The sequence below is a fragment of the Antedon bifida genome, chromosome 10 (assembly GCF_963402885.1).
Source record: "Antedon bifida chromosome 10, ecAntBifi1.1, whole genome shotgun sequence".
Classification (NCBI taxonomy): Eukaryota; Metazoa; Echinodermata; class Crinoidea; order Comatulida; family Antedonidae; genus Antedon; species Antedon bifida.
This window is the reverse complement of record NC_136235.1, coordinates 10,139,871-10,163,436: the sequence shown is the minus strand read 5'-3', so window position 1 is coordinate 10,163,436 and position 23,566 is coordinate 10,139,871.

Sequence of the window (23,566 nt, the reverse complement as noted above, 5' to 3'; positions counted from 1 at the left end):
ATCATCCGTTTAACACCCATACGCGAATCCTGGGCGAATATCTACTAGGCCTATTCTAGGCCTACCTAGCTAGGCTTAGGCTAGGGCCTAGCCTAAGAAAGATAAGCTAAATAGGCCTAGCTAGGCCCCTAGGCTAGTTATTTAATTTTGGCCCTAATTAATAGCGATATACAGTACTATATGCGGCGACTATAATAGGCTAGGCCTAACCTTTTAGCTTAGCTGACTAGGCCTATGCAACTAGTTTTTAAAATTGGTACCAACTCACCTCACGCCCAGCCAGGCGGCAAAGGCCGCATCACTTAGACCTAGGCTAGGCCTTCTAGGCCTAGAATAGAAGACACCGACAACAAATTAAAAGACATGCATCTAGGACCTAGAATTATTTATAAATTTGGTGAAACAGAATTTAACCATTTAATTATTTTGTTTTATATAAATTGTAGCCTTAAGGATTGACAGAAAATAAACTTAGATAGGGGTCAATCGGTTGATTTTACTTCCCTCTTTTTAGTGTAAAATGGCCTTAAGGGTAATAATAAATTCCCCTTAGCACAGCGATTGTGGTATGAAAACGTTAAGGGGAAAGACAAAAAGGGTTATATCTGCCAATTTACCTACAAAATAAAAAAAAAGTTTGTATCGTAATTGGAATCATTAACATATAATTATGTTGAAACGCAAAAAAGAATATATTTAGCCGATATTTTGGTTTTAAACGGTTGGAATACCATCTTTCCCACTACACCTGTACAAATCCATTTGCATAACAACGCCGACATACCACCAACGATGAGATATAAATTCTTTTCTAAACACGTAACGAAGAGAACTATAATTCCTTTTTTTCTGACATTCAATTGTTAGTCATTCGCGGCGGTCAACGCGCCACACTGTTGAATTTTGATGTTGTTAATCTTTTACATTATATTATTCTAAATTAACCTGACTCTCTAAATATCTCTCTTTCAAAATAAAAGAAAAGCATTTTATATTTATTTTTAAAAAAAAAGAAATCCGTAGAGATTCGAACCCCAGCCAGTAGAGCTGAGAGAATACAATCCAAACGATAGTTACTAGAGCACTACCCGTTATGCCACAATGTACACGAGTAATAAAAGGTGACAATAGTATAGTCTTATACGCGCTTCATATTACGTCATTCTAATCGTTACGTCATAAATTTGCATATTCATGACGTACTTTTGAGGAAACGAATCTAGTTTTAACCTTGCTATTAACCAGAGGGCCGGATAGCTCAGTTGGTAGAGCGTCGTGGAACACGATTATCGTGGGTTCAAACCCCATGCCGGTCGGTGGAAAAGAGTTAAAGCTATGCGAGCTTCTGTGTTTGGGGTTCACAGACTTAAACGTCCCCCTTTCCACCACACATTATGAGGCAATAACATCAAAGCATCTGATGTGTGGTACCCCCAAGGCTGTGAGAGAGCCTTACCGTGCTAGAGGCAAGGGAGCACACCATCATTTTTTTTGGCTTCCCGCCTCTTTCCGATCTCGTAAATTTTATGTTTGGCGCCCTCAATTTTAAGAACACCTAAGTTATGTCAGAAAATTAGGAACAAATAAATAGAAATGTGTAAAGATGCCGATGCCTAGCCTGGCTAGTGTATTCTCTCTATTTATTTAAATACATATGCATTATTGTAATAAATAATTTCACAATTTCTGTGTGAATTATTAACTTTGAACAAACGAACATTATTCCAAACCATGTACTACATTTTACTGTGTTTGATCATGAATAAATTAAATGAATTAAGTGAATAATTGATCATGAGAAATCAAAACAACTGATACAATGAATTACATGATGAACAACAGCAGCCATCCAACCAACCCATTGATTGCTACTCCTATACAAATATTGATCAGTTGGTATGCCGTGCGTTATTATGCAAATGAGTTGGTGCAGGTGTAGTGGGGAAGATGGTATTGTTATTCATTGCGGTCAACACGCCACACTGTTGAATGTTGATATTGTTGATTATTCAAATCTTGTAAGAAAAACTATTTCTCCGGGCGGGAACCTAGCAGATCCCCTCATTTAGTTTGAAAGAAATCCATCTGGAAAAGATCTACACACATGTTCTAGCTATTCCAAATCCATTATAAAAATAATACCATTTATAATGCAAATGGCGAATGTAAAAAAAAACAGACGTTAAGGCGAAATCGCAAAATTATATTTGTTGACAAATGTTATGGACATTTTAATTCACGTTCATTCCCCTGATATAGTATAGTTTAAACTACACACTGTTCTAGCTATTCCAAATCCAGTATAAATTATAATACCATTTATAATGCGATGTAGGCCTAGGCCTGAATGGCGAATGTTAAAAAAACAGACGTTAAGGCGAAACAGTAAAATTATATTTGTTGACAAATTTTATTGAAATTTTAATTCACGACTGCTTTAATCTCACTCTTCCCTGATATAGTGTAGTCAAAACTACTATCACACATGTTCTAGCTATTCTAAATCCACTAAAAAATAATAATACCATTTATAATTTGCAATGTAAATGGCGAATGTTAAAAAAACAGACGTTAAGGCGAAATAGTAAAAAGAGCTGTCCCCAATTAAACGGTTCTACTATAATATAAATGTAGGCCTACACTATAATAGCTTATGAGAAGAAAAATTTACTACACAAATGTTATAATGTAAAAGAAAAATACTAGTATCAAGTTTTTTTTTAAAAATAACTTAGGCGCACTTTTAGTAAAAAAAAATGTTGTAAATGTATAGTAGAACCATAGGCATCATATTTTGAAAAATAAAAAATGTCCAAATCATCTAAAATTCTAGTAAATTACCCAATTTTTATACTAAAGATAAATAAATACATATAGAATTATTGTACCAAATTTGAACAAAATTGAAGTTGGTTAAGTATTTTTCCACGATGGTTTTTGAATGATGTTTTTACAGTTTTATTTTATCCAAATAATACTAAATTTCTATCACTAATAAAAATCTAACTTTTCGATATACTGTGTTACAATTTTGGAATTAAATACTCTTTTATGAGTGGAACACACTTATGCTATTAAATATTACTTAACTTTTTTTCCCCGTTATTATTTGAAACCTACGCGAAATAATAAGAGAGGACGCTGTTTTACTGGTAATAGATATGGTTATTATGTGTTGTATTCTTCCGCTCGAGTATTCTTTAATCCCACAGACTACATCGCCCAGATAAATAGCGAGATCCTAAATATTTTTGTATTCTTATAATACTATAGGAAAGATGATTCCATTTTGCTAAAGGAACCTTTAGAAATACAATAGCTTTATTTATTTGCAGTTTATTCAACAAGAAACGGAAACTAAATATCTAAATAAATAAAGTATAGACATAATGAATTAAATTAATAAGTACTTTTTAGTACGAGAAAATGTATTATCAATGGGCAAAATGTGTAGCATTGATGCCATAAAAAAATAAATTGACGAGTATCGGTAAATATGTAGGCTTAGCTCGTGGTTCAGTGTAGCGGAGGAAATTCACTTTAGCTGCGTATCCTTATTACCACAACGCGAGAGAAATTGGCCTAACGGGTAGGCCTAGGACTTGTAGTGTGGGGGGCCTAGAAAGTCAAGCAGAGTGCCTCGGCCAACCTACGTTCCCTAGTAGGTAGAATGTTAATTTAGACCAGGCCATTTTTAAATAGGGCTGTATAGCGGAAATAGTTCTGGTGGTTCTACTTATATTTATTTGTATTAAATGATTTACCAAATCCTATACTTATACTACCTTAACATAAGAATTAGTAATAAACTAATAATTACTTCTACCGGAAAATATTTTATATCGACGGGGCAAAAAATATCTGCATTCTTAAACAATAAGTTGACGAGTCTCAAAAAGTGTGGGCCTGCACGAACCTCCTGCGGGGAAGTTTGATTTCGGCCTAGCCTAGGCCTAGGCCTAGCTGGCCTATCCGTTGTATTGTATTGTATAGCAATACACTTTTTATACTTAGCTAGGCCTAGGCCCCTAGCTAGTAGTTTTTTTATTGGCATGTGGAAGGATGTCTTCGTATCAAATTAGCTTTGGATACAAATTGTTTTTTTTAAGGTAAAGTGGTTGCAACAATAGAATAGGCCTAGGCCTAGGCCTATCATAATAATAGGCCTAGGCCTAGTATTAGCTCTAGGCCTACTAGGCCTATAGTCTATTATAGCTCTAGGCCTAGTTAGGCTAGCTAGGCCTATATGACAGATCTGTTTTCTTCTTCTTTCTTTTATGGGAATGGGTTAGGCCTAGGCCTAAGGCCTAGCTAGGCTAGTATTATTACTATAAAGGCTATATCGTTAGTCTAGTATCAAGCTAGCCTAGGCCGAAGACCCTATATTCAATTAGGTTTTCTGTTGACAGCTTTCATTCTAAAAACTAGGAAATGTAATTTTGGTTTAAGGTTTATTTTTTTTAGGCCCAGCAGGCTAGCCTACATGCTGGGACCTATCATCCTAGTATTGGCCTAGCCTATTTTATACCAATACCTAATAAATACAGTACAATCTATTCGCATGTCCTATATTAAACACCAAACCAAAGACTATTCAGGGTTATATGTAACAAATACGATGTAAATAGGCCTATATGCTTTTTATAAATCAACTTCAGTTCCAAAAAGTCAATATTTATATAGTTAAAAACAAGGAATATTTAAATAACGCTAACTGTTACGCCGTACACATCTTTTGATCGATTCAATAAGCAATATTTTATAATTCGAGATCTGTGCTGACTTGTCTGTGTTCTTGGGTGATTCTTCAGACAAGACATAAAGTTGTTGGTCACTGTCTGTACGACCTAATAATTAATAATTAATTAAAAAATTAGTAGAATTGTTATTGTTTCTTCAGAAGAAAAAAATCTCAAAATGACCAACAGAAGACGACTGGATATGTGTTTTGAAGCATCACATATTAGAAGACAAGACCCAGATGGACATTTACTGTATTCTATTTGAAGGAAAAGGTAATCTTATAATAGGCTTACTAATATTTTATGCAGTGTAGTGAAATTCAGGCATCACTGCATCAGTGGAAAATTCAGAATGTTAACACCAGACCATGATTTACTGGCTAATTGTTAAAAAGTGATATATTGTGATATATGCAGTAGTTATTTGAAAAAAATCATAAATCATTAATTAAAAATACTGTTGCAGCCAATGGTGCAATTGCAGATAATTCTTCTTTTTATAAAAAAAAGTGCAAAAAAGAATTATAAGGCTTCCATTTCAGCAGGGCTTGATTTTTGTTTTTGTTGTGACTAGCCCACTGGGCAAGATAACTTAACTTAATTATATTAAGCCTATAGTTTAAGTAAATGCTAAATTAAATTATAAATAAACAACTATAAAATAAAATTATTTTTAATTTACACTAAAATATGTTTTAATGTTAATAATAAATTAAGTACAAAGTACTGTAAAATATTTCATCCCAATTGTTAATTAACTTAATCAACAGGTAAGTATAATGTTCCCTTAGGTTGCTTTCTTGGATATTGGAGAAGTTACTGTAGAAGGTCCAGCGGTTGTATACATTTCATAATGGCTTCAGTCCTGCTATCGGGATGTTTGGTACTTCAGGACTAACAATTCAGGATAATGTAATTCACCACACAGTTGGAGCAGGTAAGCAATGCCAAAATACTTCTCTTTCCCTTATATAGTAACTTACATTTTAGATTAATCTGCTGTTCTGTCTTTCCTGGTACATATCAAGACCGCTACAATGCTGAGGATATATCGTGGCCAGCAGGTATTGAAATTGAGAGCTCCAGAGATGTCATCCTACAAGACAACACTGTGGTAGGCTCTGAGATGGTGCTGTACCATGTCAGTGGGGAGATTGTGACGTTGAAAGTCAATGGAGCAACAACGAAGGCCATACTTCTTTGCACGGTGTTCATGACGAGGGATGGTCAGAGAGACTGCACACAGATTGCCAATTTCTTCATCTGGAAGAATTGGGATTATGGAGTCTTTTTCCAAATGACTGATCTTGTTCTTGCTGACAACAACATCGGGGTGATGCCATTTGTCATTGAGCCATCTTCTCTTAGTCATGAAGCTGTTGATAAGTATGTGTGAGAATGGACGTTTATAATTGGTACAAGCCTGTTCTTTGATTGCGATGAGTTACAGGTAGGTTCAGTAAGATTTAACATTAAATAGCATGTTACAAACCGAATACTGTATATATGTAAAAATCATAATGAATGAAACAATGTTAATGACGATGAAATAAAAGTGGGAAACCAAAAAAAAAAAAAAAAAAGATATAAACAGTTTCAATAAATATGAACATTTTTATTATTCATTTTAAAAGATGTTTTTTTTTTTTCTGTATTTCAATTTTTATTATATTTTCATTTTGGGGAACTCTATTTTGCATTCTGTCAAATAAAATCAATGTATATTTATTATACAGTATATGCATACTTGACTTTCACTCGAAAGGAAATTTGTCAAAGGACTTTCTTACTCTTCTACCTCCTTTTTCTTAACGTGTACTGATAATGCCATTCCATTGTGTAATCAGTTACGTAATTTATAAATTCTGATTAAAATATTACATTTTTCCATTAACATTTTCATGTAAATATTTCAGAATCAACCGGAGAATGCAGGTCAAAGTGCAAAACAGCGTGCACCTCGTCCAGAGAATGGAAATGCTGGATTCGTGTGGGCAAATTTCATGTAATGGTGCTCAATTTTTTCAATTTCATGGTATACATAATTACCCAGCTATTGCTGGAAGCACAAGATTGCAAGGTATGTAAAAGCATGACATAATCTGGTCCTTACTTGGACAAACCTAGTCCTTACTTCGACAAACCAACAACTGCCATTGTTTGAGTTCTATTGCAGGAAACGCATACTCATACTGTTTACACATGAAGCTGAATGCTTATAGGTACAAAGAAGGTAGCAGTCAGAGACAAGAACAGGGTTTACATACATATACCTAATTTAGGGTAAGTACTAATAGTATTTATCCTATATATCTACGGACCGCTTGCATTTATCCAAGTTACGTTATTGTAAATCATTGTGTATCTTTACTTGCTAATTGCATTATTTTCATCAACCTAGTACACTTTCTGTACCTACAATACTTTTCATTTAATCTTAACACTACAGTAAAGTTAAAAAGACCCCCTTCCCTACGTTTTTTAGATCTAATTTAAGGTCACAAACTACAATTAATGTAAAAATAAATATTATATGGTAACTTTTTTGTCTTTAAATGGTTAAAAATGTGAAAAATAAGTTGATTCTAGTAATTTTAGCGGCCCGCTATAAATCCCAAAATGCATTGCGTGCGGATTGATATTTTTGTTTTTCTTCTGTAATTCACCCACTTTTTGATTGATCGTGAGGCCAAAACAAATGGAAGACTCATAAATTTTCACCGAAAGTACCAGGTTTTCCCCATTTTGTATCAACGGAGTCTGGCAAATATAGAAAGACAATTAATGCAGCAACTATACAACGTCAGGCTAGGTATATAACTAGCATACGATATTCGTACGTTACCGATGTTTACCGGCTAGGCCTACAAAACTCAGCCTAGCTAGGCTAGACCTAAAGACTGCCCACGAGAGGTCATTCGCCGCGAGCTACATAGGTAGTGCATTGTTTCTCACTTTTTATCATAATTTACCATAAAACGTACATTTAAGACAAGGAATGACCTTGTTTAATGTTTTTAAAGTAATATATATGTATTATTTTTACAAAACGTCACAAATTGAAGGGAAGGGGTCTTTAATCCTTCTGAGTGCGTGGAGATGGATTGTGATGCATTTAAGAATGCAATGATCAGAGACGAAGATGGTGGAATTCTAGTAGGATCACGGCCTGGTTATGTTATTCCTGATTCTGCATACGAGTGGGACAGAGATCCGAGACGTGGACTTAGAATTATAGGATTATAGAATTTCAAACATGATGGTTACAGACATCAATGGTAGTAAAATCTTTTATCTAATCTGCTCTTTTCATTAAGGTATCATTGGTACAGAAGACTGCATATGGCATGAATCTTGGCAGGCTTTTGAATGCTATGACTACGATTACGCTATGTTGATTATTGAAAGTCTTGATCCTGACACAAGAATTACGACGTCTTCACCAATCGTCATTGTGTCTAACGGTTATGTTGATTTGATCAATGGACCACAAGATCACGGCTGGTGTCATGGGTACACATGTCAAGAGCGCATCAGCACATTTATGTCTATCGTTGCAATTGGAGAGACTTATGAGATGTTTATGAGAGTTCAACGAATCCTCAAACGTTATGACTTCATTTCCTGAACACAGCTCCAGATCAGAAAATAGTTGTCGGCATCTGGTATGCCAATCCTCAACGCTTAGATGTGTACCATCAAGGTCACTATGTCATGCCAAATAACAGGCAGCTGGATGGAGATATGTTCATATGGGTTCCAGAAGATCCAAATAGACCAGACGATCAGTTCATGACTCCAGCATTTATGGCGAGAACTATTTTGATCGCGATTGGCAGACTCTTTGGATACTTATACGTGGTAGTGACCCAATTGACATCATCACTACACCGGTTATAATGGTTGACGTTGGTGTGGCTTCTGTTGATGTTGATGACTTCTATGAAGAAGATCTTGTTAACAATCTTGCCAGTTTGGTATATATAATACAGTAAGTAAATAGCTTTCTTTAACCATATTAAAGTATCACATAATCTATCCAGATTTCTTCTTTTTTCAGTTTTATATGTTTAGAAATGAGTTGAATTTTATTTCATTGCCTATTCTTTTAATATCTAAACAATAATTAACATTTCTTCCTTACAGGCAATTCAACCCTAGAACATGATGAGTTAGTTAACCTTCAAGCAGAAATTGTTAATGCAGCACAAACCGGTACTTTGTACGAGAGTCTTGAAGTTGAGGTTATTAGCAATGACCGATCCTTCTCCCCCAGCCGAAGACCCAACAAGGGGTGTGAGAGCAACAAATACAACAGGAGGTCCAAGTACAGGCAATAAAACGTAAGTCACATTTAAGAAGTAATGAGTTGAAGTAGAGTTTTCTGTAGAGTTACTGTTGTAAAGAACTGGCTTGTATCGTCTTGTCCAAAGTCTTAAATTGTATTCTCATGTGTGGCTTGTAACGAACATAACCATAATGCCTATATCATTACAAAACAACATAACTAATTGGTTCACAGGTATTCTGAGAAGCAAGCTGAAGAAGAGGCATCTAGTGACCCAGGAGTAGAAATCATCTATCAATTCTCAAGCACAATGAGTATACGTTTACAACGGCTGATGCTATTTGAGATTCAACCTTGCATCTCTATATTGGATACCAGTGTAGATTTAACACAATTCTTTCTAAACTCCAATATAGGCTATCAAGCTGTGGTAATACACCATAGGTTTGATACAAATATTCTACGAAAAAAAAGGAATTATTCAATGATTTTTACATCCATGGAAAATGCCCAGGAGTATCTGATGCAGAGCTCGTCAGCAACAACACTGTAGATATAATCCATGGCTGGGCCAACTTCACTGATCTTGCCATTAATCTGTCAGGAAGTGGTTACTTCTTTAAATTCAGCATTGTTTATTCCAACTCATCCACGCTAGAAGGTATCAACTCAACAGAGTTTTCTGTCATTGAGGGTGTTTTCCACATATCAATCGCAGATCAACACTAAAAGTTGTTGAGAAATTTGATGTTCAGTTTAATCTAATTGAAGATTTTACAATGGATATTGCAGAACATCTGGATTCCAAGGTTGGTGATTTTTTAATTAATTATAAGTCATTTTCAAATTGTCAATGCAGTTTTTCTCTCTAATTAACCATCCATCTTCTATTTAATACTGCATTATAATTCTAAAATCACCATCAATTGTAGACTAGTGTATCCAATCTAAGAGCAACTTCTTTTTGAAGACTACAGTCCATTTCAAATTTTCAATGCAGGTCTCCCTCTATTTAACCCACTACCTTCTATTAATACTTCCCCCTACTCCAATTTTAAAAGCATCTTCAATTGTAGACTACCGTATCCACTCTAAGAGCAACAAACGTTACTGTTACCATGAATAGGTATAATAAGTTCAATTTATCCACGGAGGCCCAGATCAACACAGGGTTGCTCTTCCCAGCTTCTCGAACTTCACTAAATTCTTATTGGATGCTACACACACAGATCCTCTCAATTTAAGATGCAGGCGAGCATGTTCATACATGCATATACATACTGTACATTAATTAAACAAATATCCAGTCAAATGTGTGTACAACAGGGTCATTGTTTAGAAATTGAGCAACGCATTGCTTTTTCAACCTTTGACATCCATTGACAGTTTTCATTTGAGCACCCACAGAGAAGGTACCTTAAGTTAAAATGTCAGACTATGCGAATGAATCTAAGGAAGAAGAGTGCTAGCAGTGGATCTAATCAACTATTGTAAGTATTAAGCCTAAGAAATAAATATTTAGAATAATTATTCTTTGTGTTGAAGTATACAGTGCCAGTAACTACTGTTTATGTGTACACTAAACTGTTTGCCAGTCCAAACTTCTAGCATTCTCTTTATTTGCCTTCTTTCCTTCTTTGGAAACTTAAGATTATATAATCGTTGGGAAAACTAACATTATCAGCTCTATCACTCATTATTTCTGGTCATTAATGGTGATGATTTTTATATTTTTAATTAATAAACAATTTATTGAATCATGGCAATGATTGTTATTAGATTGAGAGAAAATAATTATAAATAGACCACCATGGTTCCTTAGGCAGGATGCTTTACTCTCATTGCCTTATTCTTCGGATGAGATGTAAAGCCGTTGGTCCTGTGTACTTAACAGTGCACATTAAAGAACGTGGTACACTGTTTGAAAAAAGTAGGGGATTGTCTCCCGGTGTGCTGATCTGGTAGGCGCTGCACTGCTGGCTGTCGAGGGTCCGTGGAGGGCCTAATCCGAATTTCCTCAGTTTCCAGTAAAGCTTGAGGACCAGAATAATACATTATAATAACACAGGTTGTGTTAAAATACTTCTATAAAGGAACATTCTTACATTGGAAAGTGTTAGTTCTGTAATTGTAACTTTTTTTTCCCTGAGGTTTTTGTCTGGCACTTATTCATTCGATAGTGACACTTATTTATTTGTTTCAGATTATTATGAGCCACATTATTCAGTTGCTTTCTTGGATATTGGAGAAGTTACTGTAGAAAGTCCATCGTTTGTACGTGAATATACATTTCATAATGGCTTCAGTCCTGCTATCTGGATGCAATTCAGGATAATGTAATTCACCACACAGTTGGAGCAGGTAAGCAATACCAAAATACTTCTCTTTTCCTTATATAGTAACTTACATTTTAGATTTTAGACAACAACATTGGGGTGATGCCATTTGTCATTGGGCCATCTTCTCTTAGTCATGAAGCTGTTGATAAGTATGTGTGAGAATGTAGTCATCGTTTATAATTGGTACAAGCCTGTTCTTTGATTGCGATGAGTTACAGGTAGGTTCAGTAAGAATATAAACATTTGTAGCATGTTACAAACTGAATACTGTAATTAAGCAATTATGATGAATTAGATTAGATAATGTATAAATGTAAAAATCATGATGAATGGAACAATGTTAATGACGATGAAATAAAAGTGGGAAACCCAAAAAAGACACAAAAAAAAGATATAAACATTTTCAATAAATATGAACATTTTTATTATTCATTTTAAAAGATTTTATTTCTGTTTTTCAAATGTTATTATTTTGTCAGTTTGGGGAACTATATTTTGCATTCTGTCAAATAAAATCAATGTATAGATATTATATATGCATACTTGACTTTCATAAGGAAATTTGTCAAAGGACTTTCTTACTCTTCTACCTTCTTTTTCTTAACGTGTACTGATAATGCCATTCCATTGTGTAATCAGTCACGTAATTTATAAATTCTGATTAAAATATTACATTTTCCCATTAACATTTTCATGTAAATATTTCAGAATCAACCGGAGAATGCAGGTCAAAGTGCAAAACAGTGTGCACCTTGTGGTCCAGACAATGGAAATGCTGGATACGTGAGGGCAAATTTCATGTCTGGTGATAATGGTGCTCCATTTTTTCCATTTCATGGTATACATAATTACCCAGCTATTGCTGGAAACACAAGATTGCAAGGTATGTAAAAGCATGACATAATCTGGTCCTTACTTGGACAAACCTAGTCCTTACTTGGACAAACCAGTTGAGTTCTATTGCAGGAAACGCATACTCATACTGTTTACACATGAAGCTGAATGCTTATTTGGATAACATAAAATTGCCATTGTATCCAAGTTATCACCACTGTAATGTTGAGGTTGTCCCTTAGTACTGTTTTATCATAAAATATGTCTTTAATATCGGAATACATTTTTGGTGAAACTTACCAAATGAATATATTTCAACATACTTATTTATTTACAAATAAAGGTATTTTGCTCTTTCTTATCAATAGATGTCACATTCGCTCATTTTGATACTGCGTGTAAGAAAGATCATTACGCTACTATGACCAATCCATCAAATGATGATGGTATCCACCCAATGTCCGCTGTAGGTACTGTACAAAGAAGGTAACAGTCAGAGACAAGAACAGGGTTTACATACATATACCTAATTTAGGGTAAGTACTAATAGTATTTATCCTATATATCTACGGACCACTTGCATTTATCCAAGTTACGTAAATGTAAATCATTGTGTATCCTTACTTGCTAGTTGCATTATTTTCATCAACCTAGTACACTTACCTACAATACTTTTTGTAATGTACCGATTTACAATACAAATAAGTGAGAGAGAGACAAGTTCTGTTATAGTTGAAAGCTAGCACTGAAGTGTTTATTCTTTATTCTACATCTACTATATATAATAACAATATCGGTAATGGGTAATTAATCTGTCAAGGTGGAATGTTTAGTGGTCTCAGCAGAGGGGTCTACTTTAGCCATTAGTGACCATTAAGTAGCCAGGGTTATATAGAAGTGGGTTAACATAATATATATGGTAACAGGTGAAGGAAGTATAAATAATTGGTAGCAAGTAATATTAATCAAGTTCAATACATTACATTCCCTCCCTTCTATTATAAACAATTCTAAGCTATTTATTTATAATTGAATCAAAGCAGCACTGTACTAAGTTATGGTTTAATAACACTTTAAATGTATATGGTATAATGCACTGTATAAAGTAAAACATAAGATCAACATTTTAAATTGTCCAGTAATAATGTCTATAAAAGTTTCTATATTTCAGTTATTAAAAATGTCCATATCTTTCCGGCGGTTTTCTATCGCGAGTAAGGTATACTCTTCGCTGAGCAGTAATAGACTGTGCTTCGACAGTCGATTGTGATGTTTCCACTGTTCAGATTTGGATTAATGAGCATTGGAGGTAATTGTGGAGGATCATCTTTGTTTGTAAGCTGTTTATCCTGAGTTTGAACAGGCCTATAACGCTTCCTGATATGGTCGGCATGACGACGACAAACTCGTCCATCTTCTAGTTTTGTCTTGAATGAGATGCGACCGGATTTTAATATTATTGTTCCGGGTAACCATTTCAGATTTTGTCCTCTAAAGTTCTTTATATACACCTACTCTCCTTCTGCAAAAGTGCGTTCTTTGCATGACGATCATGGGCTAATTTCTGTTTTTCAAGTTGAGTGATAACACGATCTGCTTGATAAGGGTGTAAAAGATCAAAATGCGTTTTCAATTTTCGGCCATTCAGTAATTCTGCTGGTGTTTTGCCAGTTGTGCTATGAGGTGTATTTCTATATTTAAATAGGAATCTTGAATTGTTTTTTTTTTTAACTTTATTTGGTAATCAAGGTTAAAAAACAATAAAATATAATACATAGAAAATAGAAAAACAATTGCACGGAAAAAACAGGCCTTGATTACAAGGAATGCCAAGAAAAGTTAAAAACTTATTTCCACTTGGGTCCTAAAAACAAGAAACTGATAACAAGAACATACAAATTACAACATAAGAATCTTGCGACTTTTGTTTCGATATATCCATCTTTCGTACGTTTCATTGTTTCTTTAAATGTGCGTACAGCACGTTCCGCAAGACCATTCGATGATGGGTGATATGGGGCTGTTAAAGAATGTCTTATTCCATTTCGCTTTACGAATGTATGAAATTCATCACTGGTGAAACATGTTCCATTGTCGGATACTATTTTATCTGGCAATCCATGCGATGCAAATATAAGCCTGAGCTTATCCACTGTGGTATTTGTCGTTGAGGAATTTACCGGAATTACCTCAAGCCATTTTGAGTATGCATCGTATTAAAAACATTTTTCCAATAAATGGTCCAGCACAGTCGATATTTAATCGTGACCATGGTCTATTTGGCCAATTCCATGGGTGCAATGGTGCTTTAGGTGGTAAAGTTTGATTGGATTGGCATGTATCGCACTGCTTTGATATGTCTTTGTCCATATTAGGCCACCATAACGAATCCCGAGCAAAACTTTTCATTCTGACAATTCCAGTATGACCGTCATGTAGTGCTTGTAGCAACTGTTTTCTACCAGGCTGTGGAACAACAATTCTATTTTCCCACAAAATACATCCATCTTGTGTAGAGAGTTCTCTTTGTCAGATCCATCCAATATGGTTGCAAGTTTTCAATTTTTGGATTAGTATTGCTGGGCCAACCCTTTTCAATGTAGTAAAGAACTCGAGAAAGTGTTGGATCTTTAACCGTCCAACCTTTAATATCTGCTGTGGAAACTGGAGATTGGTTCATTGGCTCCATCAATAGAACAGTTTCGGCAGGTTGTGGAATTGATTCTGGTTTTCCTGGCAATGGTAATCTGCTTAAGGCATCCGCATTGGCATGGGACTTTGTCAGTTTGAATCTTAATGTATATTTGTATGTACCTAATTTCAGTGCCCAACGTTGGATTCTAGCTGATGCTTGGCTGGGCACAAGTCTGTCCTCATTAATAAGACCCAGCAATGGCTTATGGTCTGTTACCAATGTGAAATGTCTACCATAAATGTAAGACTGAAATCGCGTTACCCCGAAAACGCATGCCAAACCTTCTTTCTCAATTTGCGAATACTTTTTTTCCGCTTCTGCAAGTGTTCTAGATGCAAATGCGATTGGTCTTCCTGTACCGTCACTTTGTCGATGTGCTAACACAGCCCCAATTCCATATTGAGATGCATCACACGATAATATTATTTCCTTTTTTGGATCATAATGTGCAAGTACTCTGCAGGAAAGTAGCAATTCCTTTGATTTATCAAAAGTAGATTGTTCTAAATTTGTCCAGTTCAAAGCTTTATCCTTACGAAGTAAGGCATATAACAGAGCAATTAAGTGTGTTGGATAAGTTTGGTAAAAACTTCATAATAAGATAATAATCCCAAATAAGCTCTCAGTTCTGTCAAGTTTTGAGACGCTGGAGCATCTTTAATTGCTCTCACTTTGGCGTTTGTGGGATGCAATCCCTCTTTGTCGATCAGGTGTCCCAAATAACCAACAGATTTAACCATAAAAACACACTTACTCTTTTTTAGACGAAGTCCAGCATCTGCCAGTCGCTTTAGGACGGTTTCAAGAGTTTCGAAATGCTCAAAGTCATTCTTTCCTGTAATTAATATATCGTCCAGGTATACTGTAACACCTTTAACTCCTTGTAATAGTCCTTCCATGACATGCTGGAAAATCGCTGGTGCTGAAGAGACTCCAAACGGCAACCGTGTATATTGTAAAGTCCCTTTTGAGTGTTGATTACAACATATTTTCGAGAATCTTTATCCAAGAGTAATTGTTGGTACGCTTGTGACATATGTCCAATTTAGTAAATTTTTCTTCGGGGCAAAGGATACTGATCAACTTTGGCTGCTTTATTTACAGTAATTTTGTAGTCACCACAGATCCTAATGGTAGATTTATCTGCCTTAAGTACCGGAACTATTGGTGCAGCCCAGTCTGAAAACTGTATAGGTTCAATAATGCCTTCTCGTTGTACGATCAAGTTAGTCATCTACTTTCTGTCGCAAAGCATACGGAACATTTCTGGCTTTGCAAAATTTTGGCATTGTCTCTTTATCAACATACATTTTTGCTTCAGTACCCTTAAGGGTACCTAGTTCATCTTTAAATATTTCTTGGTATTTACCAAGCAGTGAACTTAAATCTAATTGGTTTATTACCTTGATTTGTCGCCAGTCCAACTTTATAAACTGAAGCCAGTCTCGACCAATTAGGGTAGGTCCATCTGTTCGCACAATCGTTAACGGTAATATTGTAGTAGTACTCTGGTATGTAACTTCAGCATTAATTTTACCCAAAACATCCATTATTTGTCCAGTGTACGTACGTAGCTTAACTGACGAAGGTTCAAGTTTTCTTTCAGGCCATAATTGCCTAAATTTCGTCTGCGACATTATTGATACCGAGGCTCCTGTGTCAATTTCCATTTCAGTATCCAAACCCTCTAACAGTATCTTAACTTTCATAGGTGGAGGACTAGACGTGGTCTTTATTCCAAATAATTCTTCATACATTTCTGTAGCTATGTTGCTTGGTTCATCGCTTGGCTCATCTGCCACAACATTTTTAACTGTTTGGGGCTTCCCCTTCTTTTTGCTAAGACAAACAGATTGAATGTGTCCTACCTTGTTACAATAATGGCAAGTTGTTTGCTTAAAATAACATTTGTCTGGCAAATGGTTATTCTTTCCACAGCGAAAACATGGTTTCGACTTCTTATTTGTATTTGACATAACTAGTTTTTATGGCTTCATAAGATTATGTTAACACAATATATGTGCATAAATTGCAATATTATAGCATAATTATCGAATTTTTTTGCCATTTTTCGAAATAATTCCTTTTTTCCCCCGCATTGAAATTTTCGAAAAATGGCAAAATTTCGACCCTTTTATTTGTTTACATAACTAGTTACTATGGCTCTATAAGATGATGTTAACACAATATATATACATAAATGACAATATAATAGCATAATTATTGGATATTAAAAAGTGAACATTTGCAAATTTTCGAAAAATTCTTTCGGTCCCCAGCAGTGAAATTTTCGAAAAATGGCCAAATACTTACCCTTTTATTTTTTGACTTAACTAGTTTTTATGTCTCCATAAGATGATGTTAACACAATATATGTGCATAAATTGCAATATTATAGCATACTTATTGAATTTTAAAAAGAAGAAAATTTGGCAATTTTTCTAAAAAATTCCTTTGGTCCCCCGCAGTGAATTTTTCGAAAAATGTCAAAATTTAGACCTTTTTATTTTTTTACACAACTAGTTACTATGGCTTTATAAGATGATGTTACCATAATATATGTGCATAAATGGCAATATTATAGCATAATTCTTGAAGTTTAAAAAGTGGAAATTTTGGACATTTTTTGAACAATTCCGTAAATTTTGACTTCTTTTTGTAAGCAATTTTGTTTACATTTTCAACTGCAGCTGCAGAGGTTGGCTGCGCCAGATCTCTTACATTTCTTGTTGCAGTTTCGATGCTAGTTGCAATTTCAACAGCTTTTTCCAGTGTCAGTGCTTTTTCTGCCAAAAGACCAAATTCCGTGATTACGGACGCCAAAAACTAGATGATCTCGTAACATTGTATTGAGCGAGGCTCCAAAGTTACAGAATTCTGCCATCGATCGAAGCGATGCCATAAATTCAGGCACTGTTTCATTATCACGTCGAAAGCGTGAGTTGAATTTGTATCGCTGTACAATTTCACTAGGCACATGGACTGTGATGCCCATTCATAGCTGTTACCAGCTCATCGAATGTTTTATCCTTGGGTTTTTCTGGTGTAACCAAATTTCGTAAAAGCTTATAAGATGATGGGCCAATAACTGTTAACAGTGTTGCTTGTTTCTTCTCCTCTGTAGTAATTTCTTTTGCCTTGAAATACAAGTTACTTACTTACTTATTTGTTTTCATAGCTATCCCCAATATTGGGGACATTTCGCCGTCATTGACATTATGTTGACATAGCACAACTTTTCTTAATTTTATGAGAGACGTTAATTTTGATGAGAAGGTCATGGAACACTAATTAATTTTAAAAACAACTAAAAACCTGGGACCCGTAACCCTGACGGGTACTCTCCCTCCGGGTCAAAGGGATCCCGAAACTCATCGGTGGGCAGGGGCGCTCATCTCCCTGTTCAGGACTATTCCTGATGATTACCCAACCTATTTACATTTAAAATTAAAATCAAACATCAAGACATAACTTAATCAACTTAATGACTACTGGACATAGTAGTTATTGTCTTCTATAAAAGATGCTGGAAGCACTTCCTTATATAGTCTTCTTCTTCTGTCTGTTGTTCTTCTTCTTCCTCAGACTCTAGTCTAAAGTCTAAACGCTCAACAAACTGTGACCAATCTTCCCTTCCTTCAATAAATTCTTCAATTTTGCCAATAAGGGCCATTCTCGTCGCCACTGTAGTGTAATGTACCGATTTACAATACAAATAAGTGAGAGAGAGACAAGTTCTGTTATAGTTGAAAGCTAGCACTGAAGTGTTTATTCTTTATTCTACATTTACTATATATTATAATAACAATATCGGTAATGGGTAATTAATCTGTCAAGGTGGAATGTTTAGTGGTCTAAGCAGAGGGTCTACTTTAGCCATTAGTGACCATTAAGTAGCCAGGGTTATATAGAAGTGGGTTAACATAATATATATGGTAACAGGTGAAGGAAGTTTAAATAATTGGTAGCAAGTAATATTAATCAAGTTCAATACATTACACTTTTCATTTAATCTTAACAGTAAAGTTAATCTTTCTGATTGCGTGGAGATGGATTGTGATGCATTTAAGAAAGCAATGATCAGAGATGAAGATGGTGGAATTCTAGGAGGATCACGGCCTGGTTATGTTATTCCTGATTCTCCATACGAGTGGGATAGAGATCCGAGACGTGGACTTAAAATTCCTTATGATGAAAAATGTCCACATAAAGGTTGGTTGTCTGCTTTAATGTTGAATTTTAGCTTTTGTAAACTGTGATTCTTCCCTAAATCTTTCCTCCTATTAAAGTTGCACTCTTGAAACAAGACCAGTCCATTCACCGAAAATTTTTACGGATATGTACAGGAAGATTATTCCATAAGGTTGATGCTCTATAGTTAAACATTCTCTTTCCATAAATATTGTTCCATGCTGGAACATTTAGAGTTTTTGTTGATTGACTTCTTGTATTTTTTGTGTGAAAAGTGTCCATAAATTTGAATAGATTTGTTAAATAAGATGGTGCTAAACCCTGTAGGCATTTAAATAGCATAATTAATAAATCATTTTCCCATCTGTCATGGACACTCTTCCATTTTAGTGAGGACATCAATTCTGTTATAGGGGTGTACATATCAGCATAAAGAATGATTCTAGCTACTCTATTTTGAAGTACTTGAAGACGATTAACAAGTTCTAAGTTACAATTTGACCAAACATTACTACAGTAATCAAAACAAGGTAATACTATTGCATTAGCAAGTAGTCTTAAAGCAAAATTTGGAATATAATATCTTAATCTACGAATAATACCGATACGTTGTGATACTCTAGAAGCTACTTGTTCAACATGCTGTTTCCATGACATAAGTGAATCAAATGTAAGTCCAAGATATTTAAAATTGTCAACTCTTTCGACATCATTGCCATTAATAGAAAGAGAAATATGGGTTCCAGAAGATCCAAACGATCAGTTCATGCCAACTCCTGACTCCAGCATTTATGGCGAGAACTATTTTGATCGCGATTGGTAGACTCTTTGGATACTTATACGTGGTAGTGACCCAATTGACATCATCACTACACCGGTTATAATGGTTGACTTTGGTGTGGCTCCTGTTGATGTTTTCTATGAAGAAGATCTTGTTAACAATCTTGCCAGTTTGGTATATATAATAAGTAAATAGCTTTCTTTAACCATATTAAAGTATCACATAATCTATCCAGATTTCTTCTTTTTTCAGTTTCATATGTTTAGAAATGAGTTGAATTTTATTTAATTACCTATTCTTTTAATATGTAAACAATAATTAATATTTTTTCCTTACAGGCAATTCAACCCTTGAACATGATGAGTTAGTTAACCTTCAAGCAGAAATTGTTAATGCAGCACAAACCGGTACTTTGTACGAGAGTCTTGAAGTTGAGGTTATTAGCAATGACCGATCCTTCTCCCCCAGCTGAAGACCCAACAAGGGGTGTGAGAGCAACAAATACAACAGGAGGTCCAAGTACAGGCAATGAAACGTAAGTCACATTTTAAGAAGTAATGAGTTGAAGTAGAGTTTTCTGTAGAGTTACTGTAGTATAGAACTGGCTTGTATCGTCTTGTCCAAAGTCTTAAATTGTATTCTCATGTGTGGCGTGCAACAAACATAACCATAATGCCTATATCATTACAAACCAACATAACTAATTGGTTCACAGGTATTCTGAGAAGCAAGCTGAAGAAGAGGCATCTAGTGACCAAGGAGTAGAAATCATCTATCAATTCCAAAGCACAATGAGTATACGTTTAAGGCTGATGCTATGGAGAACCATCCATTTGAGGTTCAGCCTTGCATCTCTATATTGGATACCAGTGTAGGTTTTAACACAATTCTTTCTAAACTCCAATATACTGTAGGCTATCAAGCTTTGGTAATACACCATAGGTTTGATACAAATATTCTACGAAAAAAAGGAATAATGATTTTTTGATTTTTTCAGGCTGAAATTGTGCAAAATCTGGGACATTCTTCACATCCATGGAAAATGCCCAGGAGTATCTGATGCAGAGCTCGTCAACAACAACACTGTAGATATAATCCATGGCTGGGCCAATCTGTCGGGAAGTGGTTACTTCTTTGAATTCAGCATTGTTTATTCCAACTCATCCACGCTAGAAGGTATCAACTCAACAGAGTTTTCTGTCATTGAGGGTGTTTTCCACATATCAATCGCAGATCAACAGTAAAAGTTTTGGAGAAATTTAATGTTCAGTTTAATCTAATTGAAGATTTTACAACGGATATTGCAGAACATGTGGATTCCAAGGTTGGTGATTTTTTAATTAATTATAAGTCATTTTCAAATTGTCAATGCAGTTCTCTCTCTAATTAACCATCCATCTTCTATTTAATACTGCATTATAATTCAAAAATCACCATCAATTGTAGACTAGTGATGTATCCAATCTAAGAGCAACTTCTTTTTGAAGACTACAGTCCATTTCAAATATTCAATGCAGGTCTCCCTCTATTTAACCCACTACCTTCTATTAATACTTCCCCTACCCCAATTTTAAAAGCATCTTCAATTGTAGACTATTGTATCCACTCTAAGAGCAACTTATGTTGAAGACTAGCCAAAAGTACCTACAAGTCGACACTCCCATAAAAATCCAATTACAGACTACTTTCAAATTTGATTTCATCGGCTGTATAAATCGCCTCAAATTAAAGACAAGCCAATAGCCAAGGACATATCAACCTTGAAGAATTATAATGCAATTGCTGTAGTTGCGGGTGAAAACGATTTAAACACGGCACATCTTTTTAAAAAAAAAATAGGCATTGTTGCTGGTACAATGCAAACTTCACTCTCACAAAGCATAAACACCTTAAAAACCAGAATCTCGCCAAAACCTAGATTATCTCAAAATATTTCCTGCCCTTTATATAGTCCGTACAGCTTATTACCCACACAGTACATATCTTTTACTTACCTGTTCTGCCAGTAGGTAATTGAAAAATCAGCAAATTTTGTCAAATTAACAAGTGGCAACCCTTACCTTGTACAGGTAAGAAGAATAAGAAAAACTTATTTTATTGTGTTTTTCTATAGGAGATAACCCAGAAGCCTAGAAGTAGAAATGAATACTTTTACAGGTAAGCTTTAATATAGTTTATAAACAAAGTATGTAAAATGAGAATACTTCTTTTGCTAATAGAAGAGACAATTCCAGAGTGCCATAAAATCAAGACCATATATTTGTTGTTTTAAACATGGAAAAAAATTTTATGGTAGATCTTAAGTTCTTCAATGCAATCAGTGCAATCAAAGTACTTAATGTACAGATAGATATTAGGAATATATTAAATTGTTAACTTTTCTTTTATTATTGATCAGCAGATGAAACTTTTAAAGAAGAAGAAAACATCACAGGTAAGCTTATAAAACATTACTAATAAAAATCTATACCAGCTGGTGCTGAGGTGAGGTGAAATTAAGATTGACTCTTTCTATGAAGTTCTTTTTTAGTGTTAAAATTAATTAATCCATGTCCCATTTTCCATTCCAATCTGTCCCTGTGTCATAAGAAATGTTTAAGAGTTGTGCAACTGTAGATGCCGGAAATGGCACTTATCAGACACAAATTAGATTTTCGTAAACATTACATTCTTAACATTTTATTGTTGTTTATCAGCAGATGATGCTGATTGTTATGGACAACTAGAAATTGCCACAACATCAGGTAAGTCTACTACAATATTAGCAGCAAAACATTTGAAAACACAAATGTACAATGTATCAAGAACGAAAATGTATAAAATATTAATGTTATAAATTGTTTTTGTTTACTACTATAGGAGATGACCTATACAACCATGACGATCTCACAGGTAAGTTTATATTTAAAAAGGTTCGTTATTCACATGCCAAAGAGCATTCAATTGGTTAAAGAGCAGTGCATATATATGATTAGACTGGGTTCCAGCCCGTAAATAGTAAAGATAAATAATTTGGCACATATGGTATGATAACCTACGTCATTCTTATCGGATATTTGCGGGCATGCAAATCGATTTCTTCACATATTTCCCCAGTGCGTAAATCTGAGTATTATATTATACGTATAAAACGCCATATGTGCCAAAATTTACGGGCTGGAACACAGTCTAATATAGGATGGATGTCTGAGGTTGTCATATGTACCTGTATAGGCCTATACTTCTGTATTTAAGCATTTTAATTGGAATATTGTTGAACATTAAAGGGAAAGAGATCAATATAGTGTTATTTTTGAACAAGTACAGTACTACAGTAGTTATAAAATATGGGCCGGTTGTTGGTCGCAAATATTCAATTTCTCGATTCCAAGTGGATAGCTGTTATGTGACATCAAAATAGGACAAATTTAGGACAAATACATCTGTAAGAGATGATAGAATAATTGCATTTTTGTTTTTCTCATTTTGCAGGCAAGAAAGAGGTAGCGAAATTGTTGACATCAAATCCTGGATTCTCAATTCAAAATTGGATAATTATAAGGATGAAAGTTAAGAATGAAAAAATGATGCTGATGAGTTTTTGATTTTAAAAGGTTTGAAAATAGATATAACATAACGTATGTTAACGTTCTGATTGATATACTTGTTTTTAATAGTGTTACCATATCAATTTGTCAGGCTGTTGCACCTAAGGGC